This window comes from Priapulus caudatus, unplaced genomic scaffold, assembly GCF_000485595.1.
Source record: "Priapulus caudatus unplaced genomic scaffold, Priapulus_caudatus-5.0.1 Scaffold1333, whole genome shotgun sequence".
In the NCBI taxonomy this organism is placed as follows: domain Eukaryota; kingdom Metazoa; phylum Priapulida; class Priapulimorpha; order Priapulimorphida; family Priapulidae; genus Priapulus; species Priapulus caudatus.
The window spans coordinates 22,259-43,671 of record NW_014578394.1 but is presented as its reverse complement, the minus strand read 5'-3'; the positions used below and the strand labels follow the sequence as shown (position 1 = coordinate 43,671).

At 46.2% G+C, this 21,413-nt stretch overlaps 1 protein-coding gene across 3 annotated transcripts in view; it reads right to left on the bottom strand.

The window, feature by feature from the left end:
- The window catches only part of LOC106816269, a 55,427-nt gene extending 36,744 nt beyond the window's left edge, over positions 1–18,683 (bottom strand). For all 3 annotated transcript variants that reach the window (XR_001394865.1, XM_014820850.1, XM_014820852.1), the window contains exon 1: positions 18,441–18,683. The gene's annotated coding sequence lies outside the window, so the exon portion shown is untranslated. The remainder of the gene's footprint in view (positions 1–18,440) is intronic.
- Between the last annotated feature and the right edge of the window lie 2,730 nt (positions 18,684–21,413).

Below are 21,413 nucleotides of genomic sequence, written 5' to 3'. Positions count from 1 at the left end.
CCGCATAGATACAGTAACGTACTAGCTCGCACTAAGATACAGTACACAGTACTGAGCTACCTAATACAAGTACACGTGAGCTAGGCGTAACCGAGCTACCCGACTAAAAGTAACAGTAAACACGTAACTAAGCCTTACCACTAATGACCAGGTAACAGCGTACCTAGCTGACTCTATATACAGGTAACACGGGTACTAGCTACCTCAATTACATGTACATCGTACTAGCCTACCTCTATATAGCGAGGGTAACGGAGGCGTACGTGGACTACCGCTAGGATAGCAGTAGCGACGTACTAGCTACCGGCTAATACAGTACAGCGGGTACTAGGCTAACCCTAATACAAGTACACGTGACTAGCTACGCTAATACACGTACAACGTACTCCAGCTTACCCTACATACAAGGGTACACGTAATAAGCCGTAACCCTACATACAGATACACGAGTACCTAGCTAACCACGTAGGATAAAGTAACGTACTGAGCTAACGTCCGCTAATAAACAGTACCACTGTGACTAGCTACCTGGGGAGGGACTAAATAGCAGTAACAGCGTGACTAGGCAGGTTGAACCGCTAAAATACAGTACATGCACGCGTACGCGAGCGAGCGCGCGCGAGCTAAATACAGTACACGTAACTAGCTAGCCGACTAACTGACAGTACAGCAGAACGGGCGCGTGCGCCTAACTCAGCTGACCCGGACTAATACAACCGGTACAGCGTAACTAGCTAGGCCCTACATAACAGTCACGTCACTAGCTACAGCCCGCTCAGCGTACAATGAAACAGTACACCAGACCGTAGCGTAACAGCAACAACCGACCCAGGCGCCGCCTACCGATAACGAGCGTAGCACGCTAACTACGCGACCAACGCTCACCCCACTAAAAGTACAGTACAGCGTACTGAGCGTCTTACCCCTACATACAGGGTACAACCGCGTACTAAGCTGACCCGCTACCCCAATACTAGCTGCACACGTACTAGCTTACCTAAAAGGGGCGCGGCACACACTATGCCGATTAAACATCTGGGCGACTAAAGTCGCCCGGTGAAATCCGCGTACGTGTGTCCACGAGTCCAATCGCCCGCCCCGGATTTAGCTCCGGCCCGAATTGTCGTGCGCGACCGATTTTAAGTCGGCATAGATCAACAACGTCTTTGCATATAGTTAGTCCCGGGCGGATGTTTGAGAGATCGGCCATCCGATTTAATACGCCACGGGTATAGTGTTAGTCCGGGGCCGGCGATAAATCGCCGATTTGGAGTACAATTCATACAGCCAAATCAGAGCTTGTTTCAAATGCATACTGGATGAATACTGACGTCATAGGCGATGTTTCATGTTTTAGTGAATGTCATGTCATGTAATAGAGCGATGCAACAGCACTGCAAAGGCGGCGAAGCGAGCAACACAGGAGAGGGGGTCAGCTCGAGGTGGGGGAGGGGGGGGGGGGGGGGGGGGGGTGGGGGGGCATGCACGGGCGGACGGTGTACGTGGCACAGGCGCACGCACCATGGGCACGCGAACGTGTACGGTGCACTACGCGACGCACCGGAAGGCGCGTCTACGTGCCGGCACATGGAGCATGGCACCGGCACGCACGCACAGGATGTTAACACGTAGCACAAGTCAACAACGTCGCCAATCGGCAGACGCCACGCACGCACGATCATAAACAGAAAAACCGAACGCGGCGAAGGAACACGTGTACTCCGCACACCGTCAGACACAGGGGGGGGCCGCAGCGGCCGACGCAACGGCACTGAGCAGACGAGGGGGGGGCCATCGCTGATTTTCAGTGGAAATGCGGCATTTCAGAATGACGCCATTCATATTATCACTTTATATTGTATATTCGCATAGAATGATTTTTGGTTGTTAGCAATTATGGGGTCATGACAGCTGCCAAAATAAATCAGTAAATGTCGAGGCCGCCCAATCTTGAATTTTAAATGGCGCATTAATCATATCAAAATTTAATAATTCCCAGCTTAAAATATTAACATAGCAAACAGGCCACGCACACATGCAGCCACGTGTCAACGCACTGACGACCGACAAAATCTTGATGCTCTAAGAAAAGAACCCAAAATTATCGGGGTCCAAGGAAACCAGGCAGAATGCAAAGTCCAAAAATCCATTATTGGATACGGTGAGCGGCCCATCTGGGAATCTTCGAAAATGGCCGCCCATTAAAAATCCCATTATCAGATTATAAATATTTCGAGCTAAACAAAATAAGTTCCAATAAGATTAACATGGTCTTGTGGTGTCTAAACAAACATATCGGGGTAAGGAACCACATTGCAAATCAAAATCATGTATGGGGTTGGCACTGGCGGACGCGAGGGAGCCGTGTATACTCTCTGCACACGCTTAAATTCAAAAAGTGCCAGCCCATCCAGGCATCAGTAAGAGTGGCACGTTTATCCCATTATTAACTGAGTTATCAGCACTGAGAGTCACTACAGCAGGCACGTGACGACGAAATGACCTTTGGTCTGTTAAACCCAGACACTATCGGGGTCAATGAAACCGAATTCGCAATCCCAAAAGAGTGATGTGAGGGGTCGGTGGCCCGCCATTTTGAATATCACAAATGGCCACACACTCAAAGTGACTATATCTCACTAGCATCGAGATTATATCAGTTGCAACTTCAATCACACGTACATCTTATGCAACAACCGCACTGTGTACGTATCGACAGAAATCTACGACGATTAGTACAAGAGTATACATAGCTGGACTTCCAGACAAACTTAATTAACCAAAGCTATATAAAAGATATAAAAACACGCACAGACAACTAAAACATAAGGCAATACAAAGGCAAGCTAACTACAGGTAACTGTGTACCGTGCAACACGGCGCAGCAGAGCTCGAAAAAGAAAGAGCTTTGTGAGCACACATAACCTCCTTAAAATCCATGTCATGGATGAATTACCATAAATGGACAAAGGGCTCCAGCTTTGGTTGGTGGGGACTGTTTCCAAATGGCTGAGCCCCTCTTGGACTGAACAGGTGTTCTGGCCTCATCCCACCTTGCTCTGAACCGAGTCCCTGCTATAGACATGTTGACAGGACGAACCTTTCTATAAAAATATTATAGTTGCAGTCAACTTCATAGTGGTTGTGATGGGAAAACAAGAAATTGCAGATGTTTACTTGAGGATACTACTAGCCAAATTGGACATGCCGACTTCTTCCATGGCCAAGGAAGCTGGATTCAGTGTCAAGCACAGGAACAGCGCAGCAGCATCGGAAAAAACCTTGAGTGCTTTCGCTTTCAACCTAAGGCTGTTGGCAATGTGGCATAGATTAGGAAATAGTGGCGATGAAGTTTGAAACACCAACAAGAGCTGACGCGCCAGCTTCATCAGATATCCAGTGCAATCATCAGTTGGTAAAAGCAAGGCAGTGATTTACTGGAATCTTGGATCGAGGAGTACCGGCTCATCACTGTGAGAAGCGGCCGTGGTAGGTAAAGTGGCAAAACCAATTCCATGGAAGAGACTGGCAACAGCGAATCACGGCTAAGATCACTTTAATTGAGATGTTTGGTGGGACATTTCACATGAGAAGTCGGCGGGCACTGGCAAATCACTTGGCAATTTTGGAGGGACGCTTGCTGGAAATGGAGCACTTGTACAAATTGAGAGTCTGGTAGCGTAGGACAGGGCAAAAGATCTCACCTTTATGGGAAGAGGGGTCCCATGTGGCGCACGGGCGCAGACGCGGATAAAGTCACAACGACGGAGCAGCCCATTTATCTAAAAGAGCCTACCTGAGTACGAGACAATGACCTGGATGATGAAAAGGATCTGACTGTGCTCTTAGGATGGATTGGTGCCTGAAATAGCTGTGTCAGTGTCTCCAGTCGCAACTTCTGTCCATCATCCTGCAGCTGGATGACATAGAGTGATGCATCGTAACGGTAGCGATCAATAAGAGAGGACGGACTTCATACTCTATAGTGGATCATTGACCAAGGTACAGTGCCTTGGTTTTCGCCTTGGGACACGAGCGACCAGTATGACAGAGTGATACCAGTTCCACTTGATTTACATTATTATGCTAAAAATACTCATCCCTGATGTCCCGGCCGAAATGTTTTTCTACAAAGGAAACCTTGCTGTGAAAAAGACGACAAGAGGGACGCACACAGCTTCTCTGCCTATTGCATTGACCAGACCCACGAAGCAGAAACAATCTTCTGTGAAGGTGACGGTGGTAACTGTGGCCTGAACGGCAAAACCCTGCAGCTCACTGCGAACGTTGGATGGTGTGGTGGTCCCAAAAATGGCACGTTGGTGATTGGGCAGAGTTGGTTTGCTCTACTGAGGAAGAGAAAGAAGACTAACTTGCACCCGACACGACGAGCAAGACCAAACAGACAGATGGCATTTGCAATGTAGATTTCTCGTACTAGGATCACCAGAGTACGATTGCACGATGCAGCAGTCATCGACAACTGGAACGAGGATTGAAGAAAAGTGGACAGACCAAACAAACTTTATCAGCGAGCGCACTGGTCAACAAGACAAAGCCCATCAAAAAGATCCTATCAAGAGGAGACAATCGCCTCTATCAGCGGCCTCTGCAGTCGTGAGAAAGTCCAGGTCCCAAGCAACGGCTCTCATCTGTTTCTAAAGGCTTACATTGCATCGCAGATACGTAATAGAAATTGGAGGAGTTCTTTGAGAGCATGAAAACCAAGGCGTGTCCACCCAGCATTGTCTCATATGGGTCAAGCTCAGAACTGTGTACCAAATCAGACTTGGTGGCTGTTTGAGGACCTGTTTTCTTTGAGCAAGAAATCCATCACCAACCCAACAAGTACCGGATCATCCATGCCTTATGGGCTGTCTCGTGAAGCATGCTACGAATGGTGCCTGCTAAGAAAGCATTTTCCGATTACCGCAGGCAAGTGTTCTCACCATGACATCACTGTTAGCTGCGACAGGGTGTCACAGAGTGATGTCGTGTGAGATGAAGACTCCGATACGTGCACACGCACACATGCACGTACGTATACGTGCACACGCACACACGTACGTGATACAATCATTTCCGCGATACCCATTACAGATGTGTTAGTTACTACACGGGCAGAACGCTGCCGTGGTGACAGAGATATTATTTGCTCAGTAACATAACAGACACCGGAGGGTTGACACGTTAACCGTGCGTGACATCTAGATACACGTGTATCTAAATACACATACTTGGTATATATAGTTATTTGATTGCCTTCTTGGTTTGTATTTCTTGGTTACAACGCGTTTGCACTTCGTATATGCATGCGTATGTGCATGCGTGTGTGCATGTGTGTGTGTGCATGTGTGTGTGTGCATGCGTATGTACATGCGTGTGTACATGCGTGTACATTTTATTATGAACTAGCACACGTAACGGGTAATTCAGTGAACGGGACACAGTTCCAATAGTTTTAACGGTAAGCTGCTGTTTATAAAGTACAAGGTCATAGGAAATGAATGTATGCCGTTGAGAGGCGAGAGAGTGGGTGGAAACGAGAGGAGAAAGAGAAAGACGCCGTGATCGTTTATATACTAACACGCTATATAAACGAACACTCTCGCGTATCCGAGATAGCGAGTTATATATGGCTAGGTATATATGCCATATCTACGTCAGGCATGAACATGAGCATGGAAATTCGCAGAATTCCGTATTATTTACTTCCGATCATGTATGCGTTGCAAGCCAAAGATGTTATTCCAGACACACAGCACAGTAGTAGTACAACCACTATGTACCGCTGACGTACATAAAATATTTCAGCGGGATAATACACTGAGAGACGGTACTCGATCGTGAAGGATTAGGCACTATATATTACTGTCCCCCATCTCAGTCCACGATAGTAAATCTACGCAATTCCGATAACTTTGCACAAAGAAATATTCTATAATATTTGTTGATAGATGAACTGTCATTAAAAGGCAAATTGAATAAGATTAGCAATCGTTTTGTCTGATTTCGGTCTAATTCTAGTCGTGGACTTAGTGTTTACTAGAATCTGGGTGATAGATTCGCAGTGATGGGCAAGCTGTCACTCAAAAAAAGCGAGTGGGAGAAAGGGAGAGAAGGGGATGCGAGGCAGGGGAGAGTGATAGAGAGGTGGAGGGAGATATGGGAGGAAGACCGTAAGAGAAAATAAGCACGTACTATGTTTCCTAACAGAATATACGTATAACAACAAATGCAGTAAATACAAGTGATTTGTGATGCCAAATTTAAACCGTTCTAAGGCTTGAAAAAAATGCAGTTGCCACAGGTTCTCACTGCTAATGTTGTTAATTGTTGTTGTTGCTGTTGCTGCTGCTGTTGTTGTTGTTGTTGCTGTTGCTGCTGCTGTTGTTGTTGTAGTTGTAGTTGTAGTTGTTGTTGTTGTTGTTGTTCAGTTGTCATCGTCGTTGTTGGTGTTTATAGTCAACCACGCTGCTCATTCTGCTGCTGTTGGTACCTTTCATGAACCCGCTACTGCTACTGCTACTGCTACGGCCGCCTCCACTGCTGCTGATACTGCAGTTGTTGTTGCTACTGCCTCTATACTATAGCCTCTATATTCTACAGCGGGTGACTATTATAAACACACCGCTGCACTTCGAGGTCGTTGCATTATTAGACAGCGCGCTGAGCAACAAGTTGAAAGCTAGTTGGACACAAAGAGAGCCTAGCTGCGCGGCCATTGACTACCTCTGGACAACAGGTTTGACACACACACGTTTAGCCCCGCTGCGCGTAACCCCATTATCTGACCCCCCCCCCAAAAAAAAAACTACAGTCGTCACACAAAAAAGTTGTGTACTGTAAACGTGCGCGCACATCAATGTCTTGCGCTTTATCGACATTAGTTCATTGGGAAATATTGGTCGCCCAGCCACCTGGTAACCCAGGCTCTCTATCGCTCTCGCGCGCTCGCGCGCGCTCTCGCTCTCTCTCTGCACGCGCGCGTGTGTCTCGCACATACCTTCTCGCTCTCCATCTTTCTCGCGCTCTTCTTATCGCCCACTTGCACTATGTGTGTATTGCTTCATTTATGTAAGCAAATATAAAATCACAATGAAAATTAGATTTAATGGAAATCGTAATGGAAATGGAAACCCGAAATTAAAACGATAAATTCACTTGAAAAACTATGCTGCCAATGCCGTCCGAGTTATCTGGGCCAACGATGCCAAACTACGTGTCCTATATATATATCTCCTTACATGGATACTAGACACCATTAATCGGCATGGCAGCTTACCTCGATGACGTCAATCGCATCTCGGCCTTGGCGTCTTATCTGTTTACATATATTTCTTTCTCTCTGGGGCTGCTATATATTATATATATATATATATATATATATATATATATATATATATATATATATATGTATATATATATCGCAGCGGCTTATTTCATGACATGTCAATGTTGGGCCAAATGGCATCGCGCCAACCGTATTCTGACGTTGCGCCAATGTGATGCATCCAACTACTTACCAAGTTACCAACCGTGACCGTGCTAATCATACGCGTACGTTGGGCAAACGTCACACAGTCAGCCACTAGCAAACCATGATCATGCCAACCATATACGCCAACGTTGCCCCCAGCGTCATTGCCGCGCGATTGCAGCACAGCCCACAATTTTGCTGCACACAGTTTGCTGTGCATTGACCTGTCATAATGACCCGTGGTAACTAATATAGTCAGCAAGTTGAAATTCACGCGCCTGCCAATAAATGCGGAATGTTACGACGTGTTGAGATTTTAGGGCTTGGTATTTCGCGGGATCTTGCATTGATTCGCTGTTTCTTATTTTGTTATTGACGATACCAGGAAAAGGTTGCTAATAGTACTCCATACCAGTAGGCCTAGTACACCGACAGTGCTCAGTATCAGTCTTATAGCCTGCTAAGCGTAATTTTACCATAATCCAACTATCATCAAAATCAACTATCACAATTCCAATTATCATCAAAACATACGTTGTAACTTGTAAGCACTATTGCTTTGGTCGTGCCAATCATGTTAATGGACAGCGACTTTGGATACACGTCAGGTTAGTGGATACGCGATATGGGGAATTTTGAATTCCTACAGAGGATGCATGGTGTTGACGGGCAGTAATTAGGTAAAATATGCTTCCCACGTTGCTCCCACTCACTGACCACCCGTATGCGAAGTGATCATGATCATGTGCGGTTGACATTTTCTTACCAGTGCGTGCTTGGAAAGATGTTAAGACCATGACCTTTCAACAGATTGATTAATGGAGTCTCTCACTCTCACGTTGATTACGCACGTCATGTAGACGCACCGAGTTAATAAGTAGTATGTCACTTAGCCGGAGATGATGCAGCTAGAACCATTTGACAGGTGGGCCGCGTAGGACAGCAATATCTTAAGCACATGCGGTCGGCAAGCATACGTGCATGGTCGTACGGTAGGCAAGAAAAACAAAGTTGTCCTTATGCTTGAATACGATTTACCCTGACGATCCCACTCGATGATTTTTAACTAGTTGAACATCCTCTCCTCCCTCTATCCGTCCACTTACTTGTCATTTCACATTTTCTTGACGCATGGATAAAAGAACGCTTTTATTCGTTCACGCGATACCCCCCATTATATGGCAGCTAGCAGGGTAATCTATAGGAGACACACACATACTCACACGCACGCACGCACGCACGCACACACAGACACACACACTAAGACACACACACACACACACACACACACACACACACACACACACGCGCGCACACACACACACACGCATGGTTGTCGGTGGCTGCCGATGGCTGTGTAACTGGCCTCCTGGTTTGCTCTATATCTAGAAGCCATTCGATCAAGAATAAAGTGAGAACCCGTGTTCATCGCATTACCAATGATACTAATTACCAACGTCCTTGCATCGAGCGTTGAGCAGTCTCTATCTCTATCATATGGAAATTAAAATTATTTTCGGTAGCACTGGAGACATGACATTTCGATATATCTCACGCGCCAATGTGCCTAAAAATACGTCTCCGTGCGTAAATCAAATCACTGTGACTTCCAATCATAAATGAAGCCCAGCCTACACATTATTTTAGCTGAACACCCTATCATCACGTCAAACCGCCTGCATGTGATCGCGTGTTGTATATTCTATTGCGTCCTAATGCGTATTAGATCCTTTTCTCCTCTCTATGTGTGGCTTTCTCTTCTACACTCTGTAGAATCACGAATTGCACACTGGCTGGAGCTACCTAGGTTTATATATATATTTATATATGCGTGTGTGCGTGCGTGCGTGCGTGCGTGCGTGCGTGTGTGTGTGTCATCTCTCTCATCTCGTGCATGTCATCTCTCTCATCTCGTTCATGTCATCTCTCTCATCTCGTGCATGTCATCTCTCTCATCTCGTGTATGTCATCTCTCTCATCTCGTGCATCTCGTGTATGTCATCTCTCTCATCTCGTGCATGTCATCTCTCTCATCTCGTGCATGTCATCTCTCTCATCTCGTGCATGTCATCTCTCTCATCTCTCTCATCTCGTGTATGTCATCTCTCTCATCTCGTGCATGTCATCTCTCTCATCTCTCTCATCTCGTGCATGTCATCTCTCTCATCTCGTGCATGTCATCTCTCTCATCTCGTGCATGTCATCTCTCTCATCTCGTGCATGTCATCTCTCTCATCTCGTGTATGTCATCTCTCTCATCTCGTGCATGTCATCTCTCTCATCTCGTGCATCTCGTGCATGTCATCTCTCTCATCTCATGCATGTCATTTCTCTCATCTCGTGCATGTCATCTCTCTCATCGCGTGTATGTCATCTCTCTCATCTCGTGCATGTCATCTCTCTCATCGCGTGTATGTCATCTCTCTCATCTCGTGCATGTCATCTCTCTCATCTCGTGCATGTCATCTCTCTCATCTCGTGCATGTCATCTCTCTCATCTCGTGCATGTCATCTCTNGGTATGTCATCTCTCTCATCTCGTGCATGTTCAGCTCTCTCCATCTCAGTTTATGTCATCTCTCTCACCGTCGTGCATGTCATCTCTCTCATCGCGGTGCATGTCATTACTCTCATCTCGGTGCCATGTCATCTCTCTCAGTCGCCGTGTATGTTCATCTTCTCATCTCGTGGTGTAGTCATTCTCTCCATCGCGCTGCATGTCATCTCTCATCATCTCGTATGTCATCTCGCTCACCTCCGGCTGCGATGTCATCTCTCGTTCATCTCGTTCGATGTCATCTCTCTCACCTCGTTATGTCATCTCTCTCATCATCATGCATGTCAGTCTCGCTTATCCGTGTATGTCATATCTCTCATCTCGCTGCATGTAATCTCTCTCAGTCGTCGGCACTTAATCGTCTCTCATCGGCCGGTGCCATGGTAATCTCTCCTCCACCTTCGTGCATGTCATCTCTCTCATCTCGTGCATGTCATCTCTCTCATTCAGTGCTATGTCATCTCTCTCATCTCGTGCATGTCATGTCTTCATCTCTGTATGTCATCTCTCTCATCTCGATGCATGTCATCTTTCTCATCTCGTGCCATGTCATCTCTCTCAGTCTCGTGCGATGTCGTGCATGTCATCTCTCTCATTCTCCTGTGCATTGCTCAATCTCTCTTCATCTCTTCATCTGCGGTATGTCATCTCTCTCATCGGCATGTCATCTCTCTTAGGCTGATGCGATGTCCATCTCTCTCAGTCTCGTGCATGTTCATCTCTCTCATCTCGGGCATGTATCTCTGCTCAGTCGTCCGTGCATGTCATCTCTCTCATCTCTGGGCATTCATCTCTCTCATCGTCGGCATGTCATCTCTCTTCATCGGCGTGACTGTTCATCTCTCTCTCTCGTTCGATGTCATCTATCGGCATCTCGTGCATCTCGTTGCATGTTCATCTCTCTCCATCTCAGCGCTCGTCATCTCTTCATCTCGATGCACTGTGCATCTCTTCTTCATCGCTCATGGCAGGTCATCTCTCTTATCTCGATGCATGTCATCCTTCTCTCATCTCTCTCATCTGCGTGGTATGTATTTCTCTCATTCGTGCTGATGTCATCTCTCTGCATCTCATGCATCTCCGGTGCATGTCATCTCTCTGCACTCGTGTATGTCATCTCTCTTCATTCTCGTGCATGTCATCTCTCTCATCTCTGCGGCGATGTCATCTCTGTCATCTCGGCAGTGTCATCTCTCTCACCTCGTGTGGTCATCTCTCTATCTCGTGGCATGTCATCTCTCTATCTCGTGCATCTGCGTTGGCATGTCATCTCGTCTCACTCGGGCTGCATGTCATCTCTCTCATCTCGCTGCATGTCATCTCTCTCATCGCGGGGGGTGATGTCTGCTCTCTCATCTCGTGCATGCTCATCTCTCCATTCCGGGTTATGTCATCTCTCTCATCTCGTGCATGTCATTCTCTCTCATCTCGTGTATGTCATTTCTCTCATCTCGTGGTATTCATGGCTCTCTTCACTCTCGGACGCTGCATGCTGGGGGCGTAAAAGGGGTGGCGCGTGCTGTCATCTCTCTCACTCGTGCCGATGTCATCTCTTTCATCTCATTTCATGTCATCTCTCTATCGCGTGTATGCTCATTCTCTCATCTCGCTGCATGCATCTCCTCGTGCATCTCGTTGTTATGTCATCTCTCTCACCTCGGGAGTGTCACTCTCATCATCTCGGTGCTATGTCATCGTCTCTCATCTCGGCTGCATGTCATCTCTCTCATCGTCGGTGCTGTCACATCTCTCTCATCTCGTGTAGTGTCATCTCCCATCGCGTGCATTCACTCTCTATCTCGTGATGTCATCTCTCTCATCTCCTCTTCATCTCGGGTGCATGTCATCTCTCTCATCCGCCGTGGCATAGTCATCTTCTCTCATCTCCGGATGTCATCTCTCATTCTCCTCTCATCTCATGCATGTCATCCTCTCATCTCATGCCATGTCATCTCGTCTCATCTCGGAGTGCATGTATCTTCTCTCATCTCTCTCATCTCGGTATGTCATCTCTCTATCTCGGGGGTGTATGTCGATCTCTCTTCATCTTGTGCATGTCATCTCTCTATTCGGTGTATGTCATCTCCTTTCATCTCGTGCATCTCGTGTATGTCACTCTCTCGTATCTCGTGTATGTCCAGTCTCTCTCATCTCATGCATGTCATCCCTCTCTTCATCGTCGCTGCATGGTACATCTCTCTCATCCGGTGCATCTCGTGCATGTTCATCGTCTCTCATCTCGTGCCATGTCATCTCGGCTCGCTCGGGCTGCATGTCATCTCTCTCATCTCCGTGCATGTCATCTCTCTCACTCTCGGTGTATGTCATCTCTCTGCATCTCGGCATGTCTATCTCTCGTCATCTCAGGCATCTCGGCTGTCATCTCTCTCATCTCGGCTATGCATCTCTCTCCATCTCATGCGATGATCGATCTCTCTCATTCTCTTCATCTCGGCATGTCATCTACTCTCGATCTCGGTGCAGTCAGCTCTCTCATCTGCGTGCATGTATCTCTCTCATCTCATGCATGTCGATCTCTCTCATCTGTTCTTGCATTTCAATCTCTCTCATGCTCGTTGCATGTCATCTCTCGTCATCTCGTGCATCTCGTGCATTAGTCATCTCTGCTCATTGCGGTGCATGTCATCTCTTCATCTCATGATCTCGTGCATGTCTTTCTCTCATCTCGTGCATGTCATCTCTCTCATCGCGTGTAGTTGCCATGCTCTGTCATCTCGCTGCATTGTCATCTCTCTCATCGCGGTGGTAGTAGCATCTCTACTCAGCTCGTGCCATGTCATCTCCTCCTCTGTTGTATCGTCACTCTCATTCATGTCATCTCTCTCGATCGGGTGATGTCATCTCTCTCAGTCTCGTGCATGTCATCTCTCTGCATCTCGTGCAGTCATCTATCGTTCATTCGCGTGCCATTCTCGTGCATGTCATCTGCTCTATCTCGCTGCTGTCATCTCTGCTCATTCGTGGGCATAGTCATCTCTCTTTCATCCTCGCTGCATTGTCGATCTATATCATCTCGTGCATCTCGTGCATGTCATCTCTCTTTATCTCGTGGCACTGTCATCTCATCATCACCTCGTGCATGTCATCTCTCTCATCGCGTGTATTGTCATCTCTCTCATCTCGGTGATGTCATCTCCTCTCATCTCGTGCATGTCATCTCTCTCATCTCCTCTCATCTCTGGGGTCGCGTGTGGGGGGGGCGGGCGCTGGCGTGTATGTCATGCTCTCTCATCCATGCATGTCATCTCTTTATCTCGTGCATGGTCATCTTCTCTCATCTCGGTGCATGTCATCTCTCTCCATCTCGGGGTGCATGTCATCTCTCTCATCTCGGTTCATGTCATCTATCTCATCCGGTGGATCCGGCATGTCATCGTCTCTCATCTCGTGCCATGTCATCTCCTCTCATGGCTGCCACATGTCATCTCTCTTATCATCGTGCGATGTCGATCTCTTCTCATCTCGGTGCATGTCATCTCTCTCACCTCGCCTGGCATGTTCATCTCTCTCATGTCCGCGTGCATGTCATCTTCTCTCATCTCGGTGCACGTCATTCTGCTCTCATCTCGTGCATGTCATCTCTCTCACCTGCGGTGCATGTCATCTCTCGCTCTCCTCGTGCAATGTCATCTCTCGTCAGCGCGGTGCATGGTCACTCTCTATCGGCGGGGTGCTGTCATCTCTCTCATCGGCGTGCATGTCATCTGCTCGCATCGTCACGTGCATGTCATCTCGTCTCACCTCGTGCATTCACTCTCTCATCTCGTGCCATGTCATCTGCTCTCACCTCGGTGATGTATCTCTCTCACCTCGGTGCATGGTCATCTCCTCTTCATCGGGTGCGATGTTCATCCTCTCTCATCTCTGTGCATGTGATCTCTCTCACCTCGTGCATGTCATCTCTCTCATCGCGGGGTGCATGTCATCTCTTCTTGCAGTCGTGCCGCTGCATGTCATCTCTCTCATCTCGTGCATGTCATCTCTCTCATCTCGCTGCATCGTCGTGCCATTGTCATCTCTCTCACCTCGGTGATGTGTCATCTCTCTCATCGCGTGCATGTCATCTCTTCTCATCGCGGTGCATTGTATCTCTCTCATCCAGCGTGCATGGTCATCTCTCTCATCTCGGTGCATGTCATCTCTCTCACGCGTGCATTCATCTCGCGTCATCGGGCGGGTGATGCTTCAGTCTCTCTCATCGCGTGCATGTCATCTCTCTTCATCTCGGTGCATGCTCATCTCTTCATCTGCATGTCCATCTCTCTCATCGCCGGGGGCGGCGGGCGCCTGGCGGGGCGGGGCGCGGGCGGCGCGGTGTATGTCATCGCTCTCATCTCATGCATGCATTCTCTCTATGCTCCCTCGGTGCATGTCATCTCTCTCATCTCGGTGCATGTCATCTCTTCTCATCTCGGTGCAGTCATCTCTCTCATCTCGTTCATGTACTATCTCCAATCTCGGTGGCATCTCCGCTGGCATGTCATCGTCTCTCATCTCGGGGTGGCATGTCATCTCTCTCATCTCTCTCAGTCTCGGGGTATGTCACTCTCTCCTCATCTCATGATTCTCTCTCTGTGATCTCGGCGCATGGTCATCTCTCTGCATCTGAGGGGGTGCTATGTATCAGTCTCTCTTATCTGTGGCAGGTGTCATCTCTCCTCACCTCGTGGCGATGTCAGCTCTCTCACCCTCGTGCATCTCGCGTGCATGTAATCTCTCTCACCTGTGTATGTCATCTCTCTCATGCTTCGTGTAATGTCATCTCTCTCATCTCATGCATCTCGTGCATGGCTAATCCTCTCTCACCTGAGGAGGCGTGGTATGGTGCATGCTCTTATCTCGTGCAATGTCATGTCTCTCTCTCATCTCGTGTATGTCACCCACGTGTCGCTGCCAATGTAATCTCTCTCATCGCCGTGTATGTCATCTCTCTCATCTCGGTCGCTACCACCCGGAGTGCATGTATCTCTCTTATTCATCGCTGCATGTCATCTCTCTCATCTCTCTTCATCTCGTGTATGTCCATCTCTCTCATTCTCGGTATTGTCATCTCTCTCATCGCGTGTATTGTCATTATCTCTCAATCTCGTGCCATAGTCATCTCTCTCAGTTCGCGTGCTATGTCTCTCTCTCATCTCGCTGCATGCTCATCTCGTCTCATCTCGCTGCTGTCATCTCTCTTCATCTCTCTCATCTCGGTATGTCATCGTCTCTCATCTCATGCATGTCAATCTCTCTTAATCTCGTGCCATTGTCATACTCTTCTTGTATCATCTCGTGCATGTCATCTCTCTCATCTCGTTCATGTCATCTATCTCATCTCGTGTATGTCATCTCTGCTTCATCGCGTGCATGTTCATTCTCTCTTCGATCTCGTTCATGTCATCTCTCTCATGCTCGTGCATCTCGTGCATGTCATCCTCTCTCAACCTCGTGCAATGTCATCTCTCTCATCTTCGTGCATGTCATCTCTCTCAGACTCGCTGCATGTCATCTCTCTCATCTCATGATGTCATCTCTTCATTTCGCGTGCATGTCATCTCTCTGCATCGCCGTGCATGTCATCTCTGCTTCATCGCGTGCATGTCATCCTCTTCATCTCTACTCCATCTCGTGACCATGATCATCTCTCTTCATCTCGTGGCATGTCATCTCTCTCATCTCGTTGCATCTCGTGCCATGTTCATCTCTCTCACCTCGTGCATGTCATCTCTCTCATTGCGCTGACATGTCATCTCTCTCAATCGCGTGCATGTCATTCTCTCTCATCTCGCTGCATGTCATTCTCTCTCATCTCGTGGCAGTGTCATCTCTCTCATCGCCGTGCATGTCATCTCTCTCATCGCGTGGCGGCATTGTCATCTCTCTCTCGCGTGCATGTCATCTCTTCTCATTCGGCATGCTCATCTCTACTCATCTCGGTGCATGTCATCTCTCTCATCGCGTGTATGTCATCTTCTCTCATCTCAGCTATTGTCATCTCTCTTATCTCGTGCATGTGTCATCTCTCTCATCTCGTGCCATGTATCTCTTCTCATCTCGTGCATCGTTCCATCTCTCCATCTCGTTGCATGTTCATCTATTCTTCATCTCGTGCATCTCGTGCATTGTCATCTCTCTCATCTCGTGCATGTCATCTCTCTCATCTCTCTCATCTTCGTGTATGTCATCTCTCTCATCTCATGCATGCTCATCTCTCTTATCTCGCGGCGATGGTCATCTCTCTCCATCTCGTGCATGTCATCTCTCTTATCTCGTGCATGTCATCTCTCGTCACCTCGTGCATGTCATCTCTCTCATCTCATGCATCTCGTGCATGTAATCTCTCTCACCTCGTGTATGTCATCTCTCTCATCTCGTGCATGTCATCTCTCTCACCTCGTGTATGTCATCTCTCTCATCTCGTGCATGTCATCTCTCTCATCTCGTGTATGTCATTTCTCTCATCTCGTGCATGTCATCTCTCTCATCTCATTCATGTCGTCTTGCATCAAGTGCATGTCGTCGTCCTTTCGTCGTTTCAGTGCATGTAATATGTATACATATACGGATTCAGTACTCGGCTATCTCTTATCAGATGTGTTTATATATGCATTTCTCTGGACTTTGCATCGATCAGGGAACACAAATATACATAGCCCCTAGTCTACCCTGTGCCTGCGCGTGCAACGTATCGCTTCGAAACCCACATGGATCGCTGTGTTCTGTTACATGCGCTCGGATTTTATCAGGAGTTTATAATGATATTATACGTTCTTGATCTCTATCTACCCCTCTCTCTGTCGCTCGCTCTCTCTCTCTAGTTTTCATTGTCTTTCGCTCTATCCTAGTTTCGGAGATAGTGGTGATTGCGGACACTGTACGCACTTCATCTGATTCCCTGATTCCTTTGATAAATAAATGCTCTATAAGTGTACGACATCAAGCCTACCGGCTACCTACGCAGAGCATTACCGGGTATTAGACCGTAGCATTATCGGATATAACCATGAACGTTATTACAAATAGCAGTGAATTTGATGCCAGGAGTAAATGATCACAATTCGTGATTATTTGCTCCTGATGCTACATACATACAGCTATAGGTACGATATCTACGGCGATGCAACTTCGCTTTCGCATTTGCATAATTAATCTTCAATTGACAATCCTGCAATAATCATGACTATGCTAACGCTTTGTACGCGTACATATTGAAATTGAAAAGAAAACAATAATGAGGGACACGCACTCAGATTTCTACAGATGCAGTGCCAGTACACAACTATATCGATTTTCGGCTATCATATTTCCGACGTCTCTAAACAATTCGTCATAGATCTGCCGCCCCGATTGAGCAACATATGTTCACATTTGATATGCGTACATAAAGGAGGCGTAGACTAGTGGACAGTTTCAATGACAAATAAATACGGCATGTACATACTTACTGCCAAAGGCTCAATGTGTATCTATTCTCTTTCGCCTACTATAAGTAATAGTTCCACGTAAATGCAGTTTCAACGTCAATTCCCCACAATATTAAATTATTATAACACACACGCACACGCACACGCAAACGCAAACGCACGCGCACATGCACTCGTACTCGCACGCACACGAACGCGCACACGCGCGCTCACACACACACGTACACACGTATATTCTAACATTTTATATTCTAGTGTATTAACTATTATGAACCTTCCGCTATATCATGCAACCATTGGCTATGTTCGATAAAACTAATATATGGCGCAATCATCTTCTGCGTGCATTAATTGGTTTTGCCATAGAGATCACAGGCACGTGAAACGTCTCAATAAAAAAAAATAATGGTAAATATTGAACGAAATGTATTTACTACCAAAGTCTTAATATTTCTCTACTCTATTTCGCCTATAATCACCTGTAAATGCCGGTCAAATGCTCATCTGCAACACACAAGTACACCCCACGCCCGCGCTGTGCACAAACAACATGAACAAGAGAGTTATTCATGTATATTAATTATTATGTGCGCTCTCTCACGATATTCATGTATCATATTCATGTACATTATTCATGTACAAGATATATTCATGTATATTATGTGCGCGTATATTATGTGCGCGTATATATATTATGTGCCTCGATCTCTTATTCATGTTGTTTGTGCACAGCGCGGGCGTGCGGTGTACTTGTGTGTTGCAGATGAGCATTTGACCGGCATTTACAGGTGATCATAGGCGACATAGAGTGAGTAAGACTTTGGTAGTAAATACATTTCGTGCTTATATTTAGTTACCTTCTTTTTTTATTGAGACGTTCCAAGTGCCTGTGATAGAGATATTACAAAGACAGTATACATATATATATATATATATATGTACTTATTAACAAAAATACACATTCTGCGCCTTACCGTATTCCTTAGGGCGAAGACTGCGCGCCAACTCTATCCACACTTGCAAGCTTAATTAGGTGTTATTTATAGATGTCGGTGAAATTACATGCAGATCACACTATACCGAGTTCAGCACAGTATATATACCAAGTCCTATTCCAAGCAAGGTCTTGTTTGTCGCTCACTACGAGCGTTCCACTTTCTGCGTAGCACAGCCACAGTACACTGTTCTTTGTGCGACTCCGTGACGGCTCTGCTAGGGTACTACTACGTTTGCGTGTGCAAATCACACAGCGAACAATCTGCCGGCGGGCATGGCCCGCAGTTGTTACAGGTTGCGCGTAGATGGGCGCCTTGGTGTTTGATTTGTGTTGGAGCACGGGTTCCTCTAATCGCACCGTCGCGATACTCCCCCCGCCCCCCACGGCTGAGTGTGGCGTACAACATATTATAACTGCCCGCGTTGTCGGAAAGGACAGATCGTTGCTCTTTTGCGCAAGCATAGACGCGTTTCTCTCTCACATCATTTACGCAAACGCCTGCGCTCAGTGTGGAGGAGGGGGGCGCGTTTTATAATCAAGTTTATATTAGCCTGAACTTCTATATAAAATTACTAGCGGGATACCCGGCGTTGTCCGTGGAAATCAGTGGCGTTACTCAGTTGGTAATCGCTTGGTTGAAAGGAAAATACCCCAAAAAATCTAACTACCTATCTATCCATGCATCCATCCATGCATCCATCCATCCATCGCATCCCATGCCATGCCATCCCATCCCATCGCACCGCACCCCATCCCATCCCATATCCCATCCCATCCCATCGCATGTCATCTCATCGCATCCCAGGCCATGCCATGCCATGCCATCCCATCGCACCGCATCCCATCCCATCCCATCCCATGCCATGCCATCCCATCTCATCACATGCCATCCCATCCCATCCCATCCCATTCCAACAGTAAAAAATAATAAGAAATCAAAAGATAAGTCATTAAAATAAAAAAGTCAAAATAAAATTATATAGAAAATATCATATTTGATATGTAACCTACATAGGCTTCCGTGAAATGTTCCCGTCAGTTTGCGCTATCATTATCATCTACAATAGTTTATTCTGGATTTTTACTAAACGTTTAAATGTGGTAAAAAAATTTAAATGTTGAAACTAATGGTGAATACGGCAGAAGTACATACTAAACAGTCCAAAAGTAAAGAAACAAAGAATTTCCCGAGGTGGGATTCGTACCCAGAATCAATGGTTTAGGAGTGCGATGCTTTATCCATTCGCCTACTGGGCCGTTATAGTTATACACCATGGATTGACACGTATGTGATGTATAATGTTAATCTGTACGCCATCTATTGATGAATATAATTTTCATAAACTTTTTAACTTCCCGGACGTGCTGATTCTGAAAATATATTTAGTTTTCCTCTATGCTTCGGAGTTTTCTAGTTATGCGAGAACACACAAATTCGGCTGAACAACTTTATATATATAGATATACATAGAATTAAGAGCTAATAAATACCTATGGGTATTTATACCTATAGGTATTTAGGTATAAATATAGGTATAATTATAAAATATATAATATAGGTATAAATACCTATACGTATTTATTAGCTCTTGATAGAATACATATATACATATCAAGAGTACACAATAGACATCTCTATTATGTACTCTTGATACATATATATCAGGATATATATCTATAGATAGATATCGTTCTACTCCTGATATATATATATTTATATACATACCTACATACCTAGAATTATATTGATTGAAGTTTACTATATATTATTGCTGTCATATGTCCTTATTATAGATCTTCTACAGAAAAACTGATAGTGCAAATATTCCGATGAATGTTCGTCTGTTCGTCTAAAGGCTGTTGTTTGTGCGGCTATAGGCGACTGACCGGTTGGTACCTGGGGGCTGAAAATTGGTCCACAGTGGTAACCTGACCAGAGGGACTGTCGTGTGATAGGTACCGTTGACCTCAGATGTCACTGGAGGTCACATGAGGTCATCGGAGGCCAAAAACAATCCTTTGTGGATAAACGAAGCTAGATAGAGAGTTCGTTATGATCAGAAGTAGATAATATGGAATTCCATATTATCAGGATATTATCCTATTATCTACTTCTGATATTATCTACTTCTGTTATGATGTACAAAAATATCCATTGACCCCACAAATGGGTGGGCGGATGAGGTCGGATCCGACCTCCGAGGTCACTGGAGGTCATATGAGGTCGCGGATGAACAGTAATGGAATTTATGGCCAACCGAAGCGAGATACGGACATTGTATAAGTTTTCCCCGACCCCACAGATGGTTTGGTGGATGAGAATATAGTTTTACAGAATATCGTTTACCCCTTCATATTTTGTTTCTCTATTACGACTCTATCCTTAGAATTAGGTACTTATATGTGCCAGAATTTGCTCTAAGCCTAGTAATTGTTCCTAATCACTTTTTTTGCGAGCGCACCCCAGCTATCACGTGATCGATATATCGGTATTTTATATACACAGCATGCATAATGAACTTTCAGAAAATAATTACATTGGATTCATCGAAGAGAATATAAAAATGTTGTTTATCTGAGATATCAGCAGAGTATCTCGAACAGCTCCATGGATGGATCAATCAATGGTACCTCTTAACCCGATCGGTGACAGTGTATAGAAGAACAACATGTATCGTTCGGCAGCGCAAACTAGCATAGACGCAATCACGATGGATGCACGGCTCGTCGGGTCGCCGATGTCTAGACTGACTCCGTGAGTTGTTGAGGAATCAGGACTGACCGCAGCCAGGGACTGCTAGAATCAGTCTAGCCGCAACGTATAATCACATTGGAAACTCGCTGGAGAGAAGGGCGACTTTACCGGGTGCAGTCTACACGTTTGCAACCACCGGGGCACCGCGGCCCGCATGTGCGGCAGGCCGTGACAGGCAGCGGGCTCCCTGGGGAC